The sequence below is a fragment of the Mustela erminea genome, chromosome 13 (assembly GCF_009829155.1).
Source record: "Mustela erminea isolate mMusErm1 chromosome 13, mMusErm1.Pri, whole genome shotgun sequence".
Lineage (NCBI taxonomy): Eukaryota > Metazoa > Chordata > Mammalia > Carnivora > Mustelidae > Mustela > Mustela erminea.
The window spans coordinates 44,191,755-44,208,117 of record NC_045626.1 but is presented as its reverse complement, the minus strand read 5'-3'; the positions used below and the strand labels follow the sequence as shown (position 1 = coordinate 44,208,117).

At 37.6% G+C, this 16,363-nt stretch overlaps 1 long non-coding RNA gene across 1 annotated transcript in view; it reads left to right on the top strand.

Moving 5' to 3' along the window:
* LOC116571778 overlaps positions 1-16,363 on the top strand; it is a 49,021-nt gene that overhangs the window by 19,167 nt on the left and 13,491 nt on the right. The window contains exons 2-3 of the long non-coding RNA XR_004277991.1: positions 15,376-15,428; positions 15,682-15,999. This is a non-coding gene — a long non-coding RNA (uncharacterized LOC116571778). The remainder of the gene's footprint in view (positions 1-15,375; positions 15,429-15,681; positions 16,000-16,363) is intronic.

The following is a 16,363-nucleotide window of genomic DNA, read 5'->3' as shown; positions in this document are numbered from 1 at the left end:
TGGGTAAAGATTTGTAACGGGGCCATATGAGGGAAGCAATTTGCAATCATGTCCAGAAGATCTTAACTGGCATTTGTAAATAACTACCTTGTAGACTTCTGGTTAGAGGCATCTGGAAAAAGAGACACAGATTTTAGCCCACCTGGCTTGTTTGCCTGTGTGCAGGGATAGGGCAATCTTCATTCAGATATCGCAAAAGTCAGTGGGCCATATAGCCAGAATCTTCGGTGAAGCTGATTGTTCATGCATGGCAAAACTCCCTTTCAATGATTGAAATCAATTTTTCCCAATGCCTCAAAGCGGAAATCATTCTGAAGCTTTTGAAAGCAATTTTTCATTTTATTTCTTTGCAAACTGACACATGCCTCTGTTTGCTCTGTAACAGGACAGCTGACGTAAAGCTCTTTGCAGCTCCGACTTGCTCTCTCTGCCTCTTCCACCCGAGATCCCGCAATCCTCCTTAAAGTTGTGAGCCCCAAGCCCCAAGATGGCATTCTAAATAGGGGTTCTGCAGCAGAGTGATAAAAATGGTGTGGACCTATGTTGTAACTACAGAGATTTTTTTCCCCAGTATTGGTACTGACTTGATTGTTCTGATTCCTATGTCGATTTGGTTGCTTGGAAGATTGTAAGACAGAGCAAATGGGTTTTAAAGACTTTTTCTTTTCTACATAGGTGGGTCACCTATTCAAAATCACATTTTCCCATTTAAATCATTTTCTGACTAATATGTTGTATCTGATCTCTCAAGCGTAAGCAAAATATGTTTTTTCTTTTAGTGATATATAGTAAGTTCACTGCATTTCTGAAAACAAAGCATTCATTGCTGATAGCTTCTCCTCATCTCTTCCCAGCTTCCCTAGCTGGGTATTGGCTTGTAAGAAAGGATTGTGTGTGTGTGTGTGTGTGTGTGTGTGTGTGTGTGAGTGTGTGTTTGTTCAAAATAAGAGGAAAGTCCATTGTGCTGTACAGTGAGTTTCCAAACAACAAATTTTGCCTTGCAAGTGATAGTTGTAAAGTTTTTTGGATTCTTAAATTTATTACCACTTACAATTCATATTTTGTGACTTTGCTGTTAATCCTGGAAATTCAGTTACAGCCTTAAGTTTGAATCCCATTGTAATCACTTCCTGGAGCCTACAAAAGGGTATGAAAATGCTCAGGAAGTATTTCATGGCCAGCATGAGGTGGAGTGGAGAGTTGGTGGGGAAGGGGTAGTTGGGAGGAGAGGTCCAGATGGAGTGTCTCCCTGACCAGAAGTCATGCAGATGATGCCTTTCCCCCTTGTTTTTATAATATTCAGGAGATGTGCAGACTGATCAGTAGTTCTTCAAAACTGCTACCTTGGTTCTCAGGGAGTGTCCCTTGAGACAAATTTCTTGAACATATTCTATGGGCTTGGCACTGTGCCTGAGACCTCATAGGTAAACTATAGTGATAGACTAATGACTAAAAGCTATTTCGTATTTGGATGCTTTCTGTCATTTGGTTTTTTAAATGTTTGAATTTTCAAAAACATTACTATCACTTGTATATGCTGACTTTGTTGTTGAAAATTAGTACTGGTTTTATAATTTTGTCTTGACCTCCAGGCTTCAAAAGCTTTATTTAGGACTGCAATACACAAGAGATCATGGGTCAGATTCACAGAATCACTGGGATTTAAATATCCTGTATTCCTATTTCCTCACTTTCCAAAGATGAACTAGAGTCCTAGAGAGATTTGTTGATAAATATGAAGAGTTGTATTTTTATGTATTAATTCATTTTTCAAATTCAAATTTAATTAACATACAGTATTATATTAGTTTCAGGTGTATGGTATTATGATTCAACACTTCCATACATTTCTCAGTGTTCATCTGAGTGTACTCTCAAAGCATCTGGATAGCTCCATCAGTTAAGTACCCAACTTGATCTCAGCTCTGGTATCAGATCTCAGCTTCGTGAGTTCAAACCACTCATTGGTCTCCTTGCTGGGTGTGGAGCCTACTTAAAAAAAAAAGTGTACTTTTAATCTCATTAACCTGTTTCCACCTTCTACCACCCTTTTGGCAACCATCATTTTGTTTTGTATTTAAAAGTCTGGCTTGTTTGTTTGTTTGTCTCTTTTTTTCCTTGTTCAATATTTTGTCTTTTAAATTCCACATATAAGTGAAATCATACGGTATGTGTCATTTAGAGACGTATTTTTAACTGTACTCATTTCAGAATTTTTCATAAAAAATTTAATTTGGGTTTTTTTTTTTTTTTACACTATTTAAGTATCTGATACTTGACAGGTACGGAGATTGAAGATGACTTCGTAGAACAAAAGATTGCACAGCAGCTAAGAGCAAAGAACTTATTCCTTCCCAATGCACTAGCTACTTTTAGCTCCCCTCCAGATGAGATCTTGACATCTACCTGAGCTTGAATCTGCCCAATTTGTTCCTTCAACATGGAGCTGTTAGATAAGTTTTTATCTTAAGCCACCACCATTAAATAAGTATTCATAGAGATTTGTCTGTGAGCCACAAAAAAACAAAAACAAACAAACAAACAAAAACCCAAACAAACAAACATGATTCCTACTCATAGGAGGAGATGAATGCAGGTGAGATAGAGAATAACACAACTTTAAATTATTACTATTATACGATGGCATAATGAAAGCCAGGTTCAATAGTATAGGTAATAAATAAGGAGGACAGACCTGAGTTGCTTCTGAGATCAGAATCTGGTTTGTGTCTACTAAACACATGACAGTTGCTGTCTTGGTTTCCCCATTCAGGCTATTTATCCTGTTGAGAAATGAAGATTGAAAAGATTAGTGGCTTCATTTTATGCTGATACCTTGAAAGAGAGAGCGTGGGATGTGTGGCATAAAAAAAAATTGTGGATGGGCATCTTTAGGATCAGTTAGAATGGCTGCAGTAGAGAATCCAAGAAAACGTCTCTCATTACCTTCACAACATACAAGTGATATTTGTTTGCATGTGTGTTTAGTTACAGAAAGAGCTGCCTATGGAGCTGTGGTCGTTCGTGGACAGGGTTAAGGAGAAGAGTGTATGTTAGGAAGCTAAGTCACAGTGGGAGAGGAGATGGGTCAAGATAGGGTTCTGAGGTTTACTGGTCACAATCCCGGATTTGGGATGAAAAAGTGACTCTTTTGTTCAGTGTTCAAGTTGGGGGTTTGCCCTGCAAGAGAGAGTCAACTGCTGACTTTACTTGAATGTATTTGGAAAGAGAAGCACTTAAACGAGCCATGAACGGGAGAAGAATGCCAGGTTTTCTCGAACCATCGCCAAAGCCCAACAATTTCTCAGAATTTTCAGAGGTGCCAGAGGGGTGTTTGCATTTCAATGGAAAAGTTCTGAAAGCTCTAGAAACTATTCCCAGTTTTACTTTTTCATTAAAGGCAAAAACCATTACTGTGAATAAGGGACAGAAGCACTTGCTAGGGCTTTGTTGAGAGTTAAGAAAAGGGACCTCTGGGAAATTTTAATTGTTCAGTCCCTTGCCACAAAGCTGAGACAAAGGGGATCAAGTCGTAATGGCAAATAGGAAAGTACTGTTCGCTTTCATACAAAAGTACCCAGAGTCTGGAGCCCAATGTCTGGAGCCACTTTTCACTAGCCTGGCTCTGAAATAAAGGCAGAACTTTCTAGGTTTAAAGAGATGTAGTAGCAACAGCATTGCAGTAACACAAGGATTCCCTTCATAAGCACAGAGTCATCATAAGTATTTAATCTCTCACACACTGCAAATATCTGGTTAGTTAGCTTAGAGATTGTAGTCCTCATGAAGACACTCTTCCAGAAAAAGAATAATACTATTTCCAGTTGCAATTTGGAAGGATTTTAAATAGACTTATAGTAACACTGGAAAGCAGAAAAACGCAGGGTAGCAAATCAAATGACTTTAGGTCTAATTCTACCACAGCAAGACTGAAGGCAGCACGTCAATAGAAATGTAATGCAAGCCACATAGGTAATTAAAGTTTTCTAGTAGCTACATTAAAAAACTAAAAACAAATGGGTGAACTTAATTCTAATGAATTCTATTTAATCTGATATATGTAAAATGTTATCACTTCAAAATGAAATCGATATAAAAAGTTAGTAATAAAACAAATAACAATTTTTCCTTACTAAGTATTTGAATTTTGTTAGGTATTCTATAGTTATAGGCTTTCTCCACTAAAAATCCTCAACTGGTGGGGTGTCTGGGTGTCTCAGTCAGTTAAGCATCTGCCTTCGGCTCAGGTCATGATCCCAGGGTTCTGGGATCTAGCCCTACATCAGGCTCCCTGCTCAGAGGGAAGCCTGCTTCTCCCTCTCCCATTCCCCCTGCTTGTGTTCCCCTCTCTTGCTGTCTCTCTCTCCGTCAAATAAATAAAATCTTAAAAAAAAAAATACTCGGTGTTCAGATGTCATGAAATTTACGATCGAAAGAGTGGATTCACAGATATACTGTAACAACGTCTAAGAACTGAATGGAGTGACACTTTCTAGTTTTAAGCTAATTAAAATTAAATAAAATTGAAAATTCAATTTTTCTGATTTTCTTGCTCCATTTTAGGTAATCAATGGGCAGCACGTGGCTAAGTGGCTACTGTATTAAACAGGACAGCTCTAAGATGTTGCTAGAGATTTGGTTTTGTTTTCCTATTATGCTGTAATCTTTTGTTTGTTTGTTTCAGATATGAGCTTATTTTTTTAAGGTTTTATTTATTTCAAATATGAACTTATCAAGTGAATTTTTGGAAGTGACTGATTATACCTTTTTTATGTAGAGGTATTTTGGGGGCAATACAAATGTCGTATGAGCTTTGACCTGTCTTTTGCCATAAGGCTTTGTTTCTCCATTTAAGATTGTGTGCATATCTTGCTAGAATTTTTCAAAACCCTGAGCCACCTTGGCCCGTGGGGCACAAGAAGCCACTTGCTGGTGGGGTTTGGGGGTGGGAGAGGAAGATGAGGAGATAAACCAGGGTCTGAAGGAGGAACATTTTCCCTCCATGTTCAGAAATGTGAACATTATCTTTCAGGTAATAGGGCCACATATTTTCTGACTATTAAACTGATGATTCTTTATTATAAAAAATTAACAGCATTTAGATTAGCCTGCAAAGATAATAAAAACCATCTATAATTCCACCACCCAGAGATAGCTACTGGTAACAGTGAACATAGTTCTTTTTTGACATAAAAATTTATTCAAACAATGACTGCTTTCTAGAAGATTCTATAACTCTTCAGGAGGTCTCTCCTGACAGCTAGTAGGGAAATGTTGCTCAAAAATGAACAAAATCTCAGTCTTCAAAGGACTTGCTTTTTGTTGCACTATTCAGTCTTTGCCGAGTTTAAGTTGCTGTCAGGGCTGGTTTAAATAGTTCCTTTCGGTTGACCTAGACTCTGGAGTTCAATGCTCAGTCTTCTGGCTCCTTTCCCTTCTTCCCTTCAAGGTGACAATTGAGTGTGTGTAAAGCAAATTGTGCATCCTTCTGGCAGGGCGCCTGGGCTCTGGGACAGAGGGGCTGCTGTGATCTACTCCTGACTGGTGTCTGCAAGATGGCCTCTCCCTCTGGTCTCTTGACGTGATGTGTTGGTACCCACTGCTGGAGTCCCTGGTCCTTGCCAGTTAAGTCTGTATCTCTTAAGGGTCTCTTCCTCTGGAATCTTGCATTCCCTGCATCCTCCCAGAACCTTTGTGGCCCCTCAGTGGGCTCATGGAAACCTCTGGATTTCTTCCAGGCATCACACCAGCCACAGGGAGCCAGACGTACTCCCTCAGACACACCTGAGTACCTACCTACAAGTGCTGCCTGACTTCACTGTCACTCCTGCCTTGCAGGAAATTGCTACCAGAAGGGCATTTCTGGGAACCCTACCGCTTCCTCACGGTTTGCCCAGGTCACTGTGACTCCAGTCCTATCCTACGTTTCCAGGTCCAGGTGACTTACTTCTTGCTTCTTTTACCTCTATTTCCTCTTGTTCCTTTGGGCAAGAAGGAGTGACCATTGTTCCTCTATGTTGGGAGTTCTTAAAGTGTAACTCACAGATCTCTGGGGTCCTGGAGACATTTTTAGGGGGTCAGTGAGATCAAAGCAATCTTCATAAATATATGAAAAATGATTTCTCCTTTTCAGTCTGACATTTGCACTGAGGATGCAAAGGCAATGTGGGTAAGATGGCTGGCTCCTTAGCTGATCAAGGCAGGAGCTCTGTGCTCTACTTGGAGTCATTGTATTCGTGACACCATACAGTAAAGACACACACATGCACACGCACACGTACACTCACCTCCCAAGAGACAGAAAAAAAGTTCAAACAAAAATAACCTGTTAAGTTCACTTAGGAAAGTCTTTGATAAAGTAAAAATTTATATATTAAATCTCAACTTGGTACTCTGTGTGGCTAACTAGGAAGTAAAAATAAAGTACTTTCTGATTTATACTGAAATATGACTATTATTTTGAAGAAAAGCTGGTATGCCATTATTTGAATGGGAGCTGAATTAGCAGTTTTGTCCATGGAACTCCTATTTTTCCGTAAACGAAAAGCCGATAAACTATGAAACTATGATAAGCTGTGATAATTAGAAAAACTGGGATGAATCAGAGTTGAATTTTTGGTGGACATTTTCTCGAAAAAAGAACAAGTTGAGACTGTCATTTCATAACATTGAAAGCATTTGTTGCCCATAATAACATTGGAGCTTTCAACCAAAAAGTAGAAGTTTGGAAAACTTGTATCAACCACTATGAGCTTGACAGATTCCCAATATATTTTTTTAAATTTAATCCAATATTTACAGATTTTTCTGAATGGGATTTGTGGTGATGGTAACTGATGTGATTTTTGACATTATATAACAGAATATGTCAACATTTGGAAAATTTACATAACTCTGTGAATTAATAATCTCCAAATGATCAAGACATGATTTTTAAAATAATGCATGGGTAAAAGATCCATTCAGAATTCAAGAATAATAAATGGACTCTAAGGTAGCAGTATGAATGAATTTTCATATATATGGTTTCAGATTCCATATTGCAGGTAACATTTAAGAAAGTATTAATTGTCAAGTTTTGGTTAGTATCAAAGAAGAATATTCACAACTACCTAAAAAGTTATTAAAATACTTTTTCCTTTTCCAGCTCTGTGTCTGTGTGAGGCTGGATTTTTTCCCCCTGTACTTTAAACCAGAATAATGTACCACAAGAGGCTATATGGAGAAGTGGTTATAAGAATCTAGTTGCCTTCAAAAAGAAAAAAAAAATTCCAGTTGCCTTCATTAAGCCAAACATTAAATAGATTTGCAAAAAGGTAAATAATGTCACTCTTCTTGCTCATTGTTTTGGGGTTTGAAAATAGGTTTTTCTTTTCTTTACTTTTAAAAAAATTCTATTTATTTATTTATTTGTAAGAGAGAGAGAGAGAGAGAGAGAGAGAGAGAGCATGAGCAGGGGTGGGGGAAGAGGGAGAAGTAGGCTCCCCGCTGAGCAGGGGGCCTGATGCAGGGCTCCATTCCAAGGACCCTGAGATCATGACCTGAGCTGCAGGCAGATGCTTAACTGACCGAGTCACCCAGACACCACAGAAAATAGGTTTTCCATAAAAATATGTAATTGTGTGGTAGGTTTATTACTATCTTAGGTGTATTAATAAATAAATATTTAAAAAATTTCCCAGCTTTAATTTCTAATATTTGGACTGCTATAGCAAAATCATCATAGGCGGAGTGGCTTACACAACATATATCTATTTCTCACAGTTTTGGAGAAGATCCAAGATCAAAATGGCAGTAGATTCTGGTGAGTCTGGGGGGGACTCCATTCCTGGCCTGTAGATGGCCCTCTTCTTGCTGTATCCCTACATGGCAGAGAAGTTCTCACATCTTTTCCCATTTTCATGAGACCATTAAGCCCATCATGAGAGCCCTCTCCTCATGACCTAATCTAATTACTGCCCCAAGTCCCCGCTTCCAAATACCATCACACTGGGGATTAGGGCTTCAGCATATGGATTTTGGAGGAGCACAAACATTCAGTTTGTGACATATAGTAACTATCAATATATGTAATCTACATAAGCAAATATCTGTCAATAGTTAAAATAGTAGATATTATTAGGGTCCTGGGGCACCTTGGTTGGGCATCTGCCTTTGACTCAGGTCATGATCCCACGGTCCTGGGATTGAGCCCCATATTGGGCTCTCTGCTCATTGGGGAGCCTGCTTCTCCCTCTCCCTCTGCTGTTTCTCTGCCTACTTGTGTTCTCTCTTTCTCTCTGTCAAAAAAAAAAAAAAATCCTAAGAAGAAATAATTAGAGTCCTAAATAATTTTAAAGAGTTGTGAAGGGGTCAACCCTATCCCCAACCAAGTAGCTGAAGGCTCAAGCTGACTATAGACAAGTCTCTCCTCAGAAATGCAAGACAAAAACTCTGACCATGTTTCAAAACATTACTCCAGCAATACACATATTATTAAGCATACAGTATTTAAAAATTGAAATTTTAATGAGTATATTTATTTAAAATTTGTCCCACTTGGTTGTCCTGAGCATAGTTTCACGTCAGGAAATACTCCTCTAAAATGTGATTTGTGGAGGTTGTATTTATTTTGTCTCCTGCCATCAGCAAGGTTTAGTCAGAGGAATGATGTTTATGTTCTAAGAAGGTAACTCGAATGACAATACTGAGAGAAGCTGCTAGAAATCCAGGGCAGGAGTCTCCGAAGTAGACGCGGTTGTCCCTGAGAAAGTGCTGACTTTGGAATTGTGTTGGAGAGGGAGTGGTTGTACATTAGGGTGAACCACTGAATGAGAGGCAAAAAAAGAGAAAGGACCTCTCATGGGCTTCTCTAGCATAGAGATAGAAAGACATTTATTAAAGTTACATGGCAACGTTCAGTAGGTAACAGTGCATTTTCATTCCTTTTTTTTTTTTTTTTTTAAATAGTCAGCCTCCTAATAACTGTTTACCATTAAATGTTTACCATTAAATTAAACCATTAAATTTACAAACCTGGTGATTCACAGACCTGTACCCCTGGGGAAAAAATATATTAAATGTTTATAAAAAATAAAAAAATTAAAATTAAAAAAAATGTCAGGTTTACATTTAAATGCCTTCATTTATATTTACACATGGTTTCTTTCCACAAAGGATTGGAGAGTAGCTACAGTCACAAGTATTACAAAAACACTACTACTATTATTACTACTACTGCTACTAATGCAGTAGGTAAGCAGATTTTGCAACTCAGTTTTATTTTGAATTCTAATATCTTGTAGCTATTGTCCAAGAAAATTAAAAAACACATCACAAAATATTGAATTTTCTTTCATCATTTTCAATGTAAGGATGATTGTAGTTATTTCATGTTCATAGTGCCAAAAATTTATGGTTTTAATCTTTTTTTAATAAAAATTTTATAAAATCTCTACCTATTAGAAATGTCAAGAATAGATAGTTCAGGATAGGTATTTCGGTTGTTTATAATAAAACATTTTCATAACTTTTCTCAATGATAATATTTCAATGATGTAAAGCTAATTTTAACTTAAAGAATTTATTTGCCAGAAAAATGACCTCAGATTTTAAAATATTTAAAATTGTGTTTTTAGCTTTTAGGAGTATAATTATTTTATATGTAAGATGATCTAACAATCATTGTTAGTAAAAATCTTTAGTTTTACTATAAAAAGTCATGGTCAAAAAATCAGCTTAGGCATTTATCGTTTCATTTGCTTGTTCATTCACTCATTCTTCAAATGTTCAATGATTGCTAAGTTATATTTCAGACTCTGGGCTAAATATTTATTATACAAAAATGACAATATCTTTCTTTAAGGACCTTGAAAGGAATATGGAAATCAAACAAAATGAAACAACTAGTAAGGAAGGCTGTAAATACTAAAACACAGGTATTTTGGTTTTCTTGGTATTTAGGATTGTCCCAGTCAAACTGGGATTTGAAAGAAGTAGAAATCGTAGTTCTCACTTTAAGAGGGATTATTCTGGAGGTAGACTGAATTACTGTTCACTGGTATCTAGTACCCTCTTTGTGGAAGCCTTATGCCCCTCACACCACCTCGTTGAATTCAGACTTGCAGTGATATCTTATTGTGGTTGTCTTTAACATATCTCTGATAACTAGTGATGATAAGCACTTCTTGGCCATTTTTAATTGGTTAGCTTGTCTTTGTATTATTAATAAAGGAAAGATAGTAAGAGTTCTTTATCTATCTTGAATACCAATCATTTGTTAGATAGATGTTCTGTAAATATTTTCTTCTAATTCCTGGCTTACCTCTTTATTGTCTTACCAGTGTCTTTGGATGAGAAGATTTTTAAAAAATGTAAAATCTACCTTACCTTTTTTTCTTCCATGGCTATTTACTTCCTATGAAATCTAAGAAACTTTTGCCTACCCTCAAGTCAGAAAGATATTCTCCCGTACTTCCATTAAGTGTTTTATGGTTTTAGCTTTTATGCCTAAGTTTATGATCCATCTCAAATTAATTTTTATACATAATTTGAGGTAGAAGCCAAGGTTAATTTCTTTCCATGTGGCTATCTAGTTCCTCTAGCAACATTTGTTGAAAAGAATTTTCCCATTGGAGTGTTTTGTTGAATATGTTTGTAATCAGAAGATCATATAGGAGTGGGTCTATATCATTGTGTTTCATTGATTTATCAAATCTTATGCCACTACTTCATTGTCTTGATTATGTAGCTTTGTAAGTCCTCAGGGAGTATATTTCCTTTAAATTCATTCTTTTAGATAGGTTAGGTCTTTTGCATTTTCATATAAATTTAAGAAACTGGAACTCCTGGGTGGCTCAGTCGATTAAGTGGCCAACTAGATTTTGGCTCAGGTCATGACCTCAGGGTCATGGGATTGAGCCCTGTGTCAGGCTCTGTGCTCAGTGGGGAGTCTGCTTCAGGATTCTCTCTCTTCATCTCCCGCTGCCCCTCCTCTGCTTGTGTGTGTGTGCTCTCTTTCTCTCTCTAAAATAAAAATAAATAAATGTTAAAAAAATAAATTTAGGAAACAGCTTTTTAACTTTCATGGAAAACCCAGAGGGATTTTGAATGGGATTGGGTTCAATCTATAGATCAATCTGAGAAGAACTGACCTATTTATTATATTGGCTCTTCAAATTTATAATCTTATGTTTAAGTCTTTGTTTCTTTTTTCAGCCAAATATTGCAGTTCTCACTGTAAAATTTTTGCACATTTTTGTGAAATTTGTTCTTTAGTTTCAGGGTTTGACATCATTATAAACAGAATTTTAAAAGTTTCATTTTTCTAGTTGTTTGCTGCTAGTATTAAAACATGCAATTGATTTTTGTATATTAAACTTTTACCTTGCAATGGTAAATTTACATATTAATTCCAGTAGTTGTTTTATAAATACCTTGGGATTTTCTACATATATCATCATGTCATATGCAAAAAGAGACAGTTTTTATTCTTTCTTTGTAATATTTAAGCTTTCTATTTCTTTTTTTTTGGTCTTAATACGACAGCTAGGAACTCCAGTATAATGTTGAATAGAGGCAATGAGAATGAACATTTTTACCTGTTCTCCATCTTTGGAGAAAAACATTTGATACTAGTTTGTGATATTTAGTTTCAGTTTCTAGTTTGCTGAGAATTAAAAAAAATCATAAAAGTGTTGAATTTTATCAAATAAATTTTCTGCATCCACTGACATGATCAATTCTCATCCAGATTATCTGACAATTCTCATCAATTCTCTGCCATAGGGTTGGTTTATCCTTTCCTACCTTTCTTTCCAAAGTGACCTTTAGGCTCTGGGCAGTGAAAACAGCATCACAGCCTCTAGAAGGAAGTGCTTGCATCAGGGGCTTCCTCTACAGCTGACCATTTCTGGTTGCTGATACCTGTCATTCTGGCATCGTCTGAGATGCATTACCTCACAGTGTCTCTGTGTTTTGGTCCACATGCTGGGAGTTGTTCTCACCCCTGTGGGCCCCTTTATGTTAGCTGCCTGCTTGTTGCCTTTCCTTGTTCCTCTGGGAGACAGAGGGCACAGGGTACTGTGACAGCTTTCGTGCTGTTCCCTAGAGATTAGGGAACTGTCTCAGGTTCTCTTTCGCTAATCTGCTTGCTCACCTACCATTCTTTCTGGCTCTTTTGTAACTCCGGTAATTTCTAAATAATTGTTTAAGAAAGTATATAGATAAAGCGGGTGGGGCATTGTTGTTATTAAACCTGCTTGCCAACTTCTTTATGGAACTAGCATGAGATTAAATCATTTGGATTGTTCTTTGATAAAAGACATTCCCCATGAATGCAGAATATCAGAAAAGAATGTTTTCTTTTAATACCACTGTGATTTCTCTATGATTAAGTAAGCCACAGATCTTAAAACAAGAGTCCCTTATTTTAAGATTTCATTTTTGCAAAGTCTTTTTAGAGCTGAAGGAAAACTTAGGGATAACTGAATCCCCCTTCTGATTTTCCATAGAAGAAAACTGAGGTCCAGTGGAGGAAATGACTTGCCCTAAATTAGACAGAAGTTAGATTTGGCCTGGTCTCCCATTTCTGAGTTTTTCTAATTCATTGCAGTCTTCTCTCTCTACAGACAACTGCCAAATAAATCTTCGGGGAGCATTACTTTGAACTTGTCATTCTCCTATTTAAAAATTCTCAGTGCCTCTCTATGGACTGCTAATTATTAAAGCACTGACTCCTAAACCCGGCAGTAGTTCCCTAATCTAGCCCCTCAAACTACCTTTCTTCTCCTCCAGATCCCACTCACACACCAGGTAATTTGGAATATTCTGTTACCAAAAACCACTCTCTGCTTCCTTTTTTTTGTTTTGTTTTAAATAAAGATTTTTATTTATTTATTTGACAGACAGAGATCACAAGTAGGCAGGCAGGCAGGCAGAGAGAGGAGGAAGCAGGCTCCCTGCTGAGCAGAGAGCCCAACGTGGGGCTCGATCCCAGGACCCTGGGATCATGACCTGAGCCGAAGGCAGAGGCTTTAACCCACTGAGCCACCCAGGCGCCTCTCTGCTTCCTTTTATTTTTTATTTTATTTATTTTTTATTTCTTTTCAGCTTAACAGTATTCATTGTTTTTGCACCACACCCAGTGCTCCATGCAATATGTGCCTTCTCTAATACCCACCACCTGGTTCCCCCAACCTCTCAGTCCCTGCCCCTTCAAAAATCTCAGGTTGTTTTTCAGACACACCATTGCCCATACTCTTTGCTCTTTGCCTTGAAAAATCTTTTCTATTCCTCCACTGTAGTAGGAGCCTAGTTCAAGCTTAAAAATTCAGCTTGAATGCCACTCCTTTAATATATTATTTCTGAGTTTCTCCACTCATGGATGTGATTTCTCATTCTTTCATATTATCATAAAAAGTTCTTTAATGTTATTGTATTAAATTTATCATATTCTGAGTTTTAAAAAATTTGCATTTTTTCTTCTGAATTATACAATCCTTGGTATAGAATCTTATTCATACGCCTATCTGCTACAGAGTTTGCCTGTACAAAGGGGGAGCTAAATAAATATTTTAAAATTAAATTAAATATAATGGGAAAATATAAAAAAATAAATCAGTGCAAACAGAGCTAGAATAATATAAATTACACTTAAGAGAATTTAGTAGCTTTATTTTCTCTGAATTTGTGCCACTAATTATTCAGAAAAAAATGGATGGTTCATTTATTGAAAGAGAATCTTAAATTCAATTTTAGCATGCAATTTCAGGGAATATGAATAGGCTTTTAAATATTCCTATGAATAATGAAAGACTATTGTTATCTTTTATAGAATTATTTTAGTTTGGTCTGACTTACAGATTAGAGAACACACTAGACATCTAGGATTGCCTCTGTTAGCTTCTCTAACTCTTGAACCAAATGTTGCTATAGCTCCATGATGAAGGTGATCCGCTTCTCATGAGGTCATTTCCTTCAGCAAAGTTGAGGGCTTGGAGGCCATGAGAGATAGGTGAAGGTTACACTTTGCCCTGATTTTCTCCACTTTGTGTCTATCTTTCCTCCCCAACTGCCTACTTTGCTTACTACAGGACGTTCCAGACACAGAAGAAACAGCCATGCATAGACTGTTTAACCAGCTCCCAAATAATATGAGGTCAAATCCCCACAATAAAACTCTTATTGTGTTGTTTATCACTCCTATGGTCTGCTTGTTGATCAAATTCTGACTGCTACAGAATTTGGTATTAAGGAACAAAAACAGTACCTTAAGGATTGGTTCTCTAAATTATCTGGAATTGCTTCTTTTAATCAATTAGATTTAAAAGCAGTAATAACACTATTTACAGTCATAAGAGGAGCACTAGTAGTTCATCACATCCAGTGGCAAACATTTAATTAAGTTTTCCTCTGTAATAAAGTGCTCATAGAAGGTATGGCTTTAGGTGATCAAGTATTTGCTACCAGATTAGTGGGATTAAGGAGTATAATAGGATTGGTTGGTTGCTTCTAAATAGGTGGAGAGCTGGGGGAAAGAAAATGATAAAATCCATGCTTTAAATTTTTCAGTACAAGATCTACATAAGGAACTTGAAGGTCTCTGTGAGTGCTCCCCATCCTTCCAACCCTTATATTCTGTAGGTACAGGGCTGAGGTTCCTGAAATCAAATCCAAATTCTAATCCTGTAGGTATCTGAGTTATGATATAAAATAAATTCCCAATTTCACCGGATCTCTTGGTTAAATAAAGGACTGATTGAGAAAGAGAGGGATTTTAAATATTGGAATGGAGAACTATGGGCATATTCTCATAAAGTTGGGGATCTTGAATCCTGCTGATCTCGAATCCTTGTTCTCTGCCAGTACATGCAGTCCTTATCTTCCTACCTGAGACATTTTTTTTCAATTTATAGCTCCAGATATCTGGGAACATGTGTAGAAATGGATCATAGGGTGTAGGATCAGGGTGAAAGGTATAAAAAGTTAGACCCAGCTGAAACAGTTCAATAGCGGATGACTGGAAGTAGTAATGAGAAGATGGCTGTTCTTTCCATAATGGGAGGGATGGTATGGGGTCATTGAGTCATCAGGTGATGGGTTGGTGCTGCTGGGGACTGATACGGTGTCATATTAGCATCAGGAGTCAGTTGGGAATGGACTAGGATAGTGTTTTCTTCTGTTGGCAGGTTTGGTACTCAGTGGTTCTAGCCAGATCTGCTGGGGTGAAGGGATGTACGTGTTTCTGAGACCTTATATAACATAACTTCCATTTCTGTCACAATGGTTGCTGTTTTCATAAGCCCATCGAGCCCCTTGCTTACAAGCCAGGTTAGCAGCTGCTTCTGCCCGCATCCGATTTTCATCATCCACTTAACAGATTTGTGGTTCCCGTAGGACACCTGCATCAAGGAAGATGGAGACTTCCGGGTGGCAAGTGACTGACACAGGTACACATTTCTCCAAGGCTAGAGCTTGCCCTGCTGGGTTCCAGTTTGTCCTGCTCTCACCCACTCCACATGCACTTATCTTTCCCAAATGCTTGCCCTGTCTAGCACTGCACATGTAAACACCAGCCACACACTAACTCTTTAATGGTTTCACATGATCGCATAAAACAAAACCCCTATTTAAAAATCCCTCTTTCTATTCCGCTCTTAGTGGTTCTTCTTTTATGATCAAACTCTAACTGATAAAGTCTAGGGGATCTGTCCTAGAAAGCAAGAGTCAGAGACAAGAAGAGTGAAGCAGAGAAGAAGAGAGAGAGCAGATTGAAGAATTCATTACCTAGCTGATTGCCATTAAAGGTGATTTATAGCGTGATATTGAGGGACTGTCACAACTTCTGGAGCAACAACAAGAACAACAAAACCCCAGCATCTCAAGAAAGAGAAGAATTTATCTGCCAGTTCCTATTTTTCATTGGCCAGAAGTTCACCCAGTGGGATGTTGAAGCTCCCATAAGCTGTTAATCGGGAAGTCCTAGAGAAAGGCACAAGAGACCATGAGTGCATGCCTAACGTAAGGGGCTGTCTGTGTGAGTCTGTGTGAAGTTAGTTGGAGCCCATTCAAAGCGGGTTGCTTCTGTGGTAGCTGAATAGAAGATGGGTAAGGCTGAGAAGGTCTGAAGTGGTGTCTGTGAAGTTTCTGATACTGTCCACCCCTTTACCACCCTCATCCAGTTCTGCCTACCATTATTTCCTCTCACTCTATAATATCAGCCTCTACTTTTGTGAAAACAAGCTATGCTCACTTTCTTCCCAAGTGGGAAATTATAAATCCAGTCAGGTAGAGTTTCCTTCAAAACTGAAATTTCTAAAAGAATAAAATAAGAAGTTTCCGTCTTGTTGCAGCTTCTCTCAAGATCATCATAGATACTCGTCAC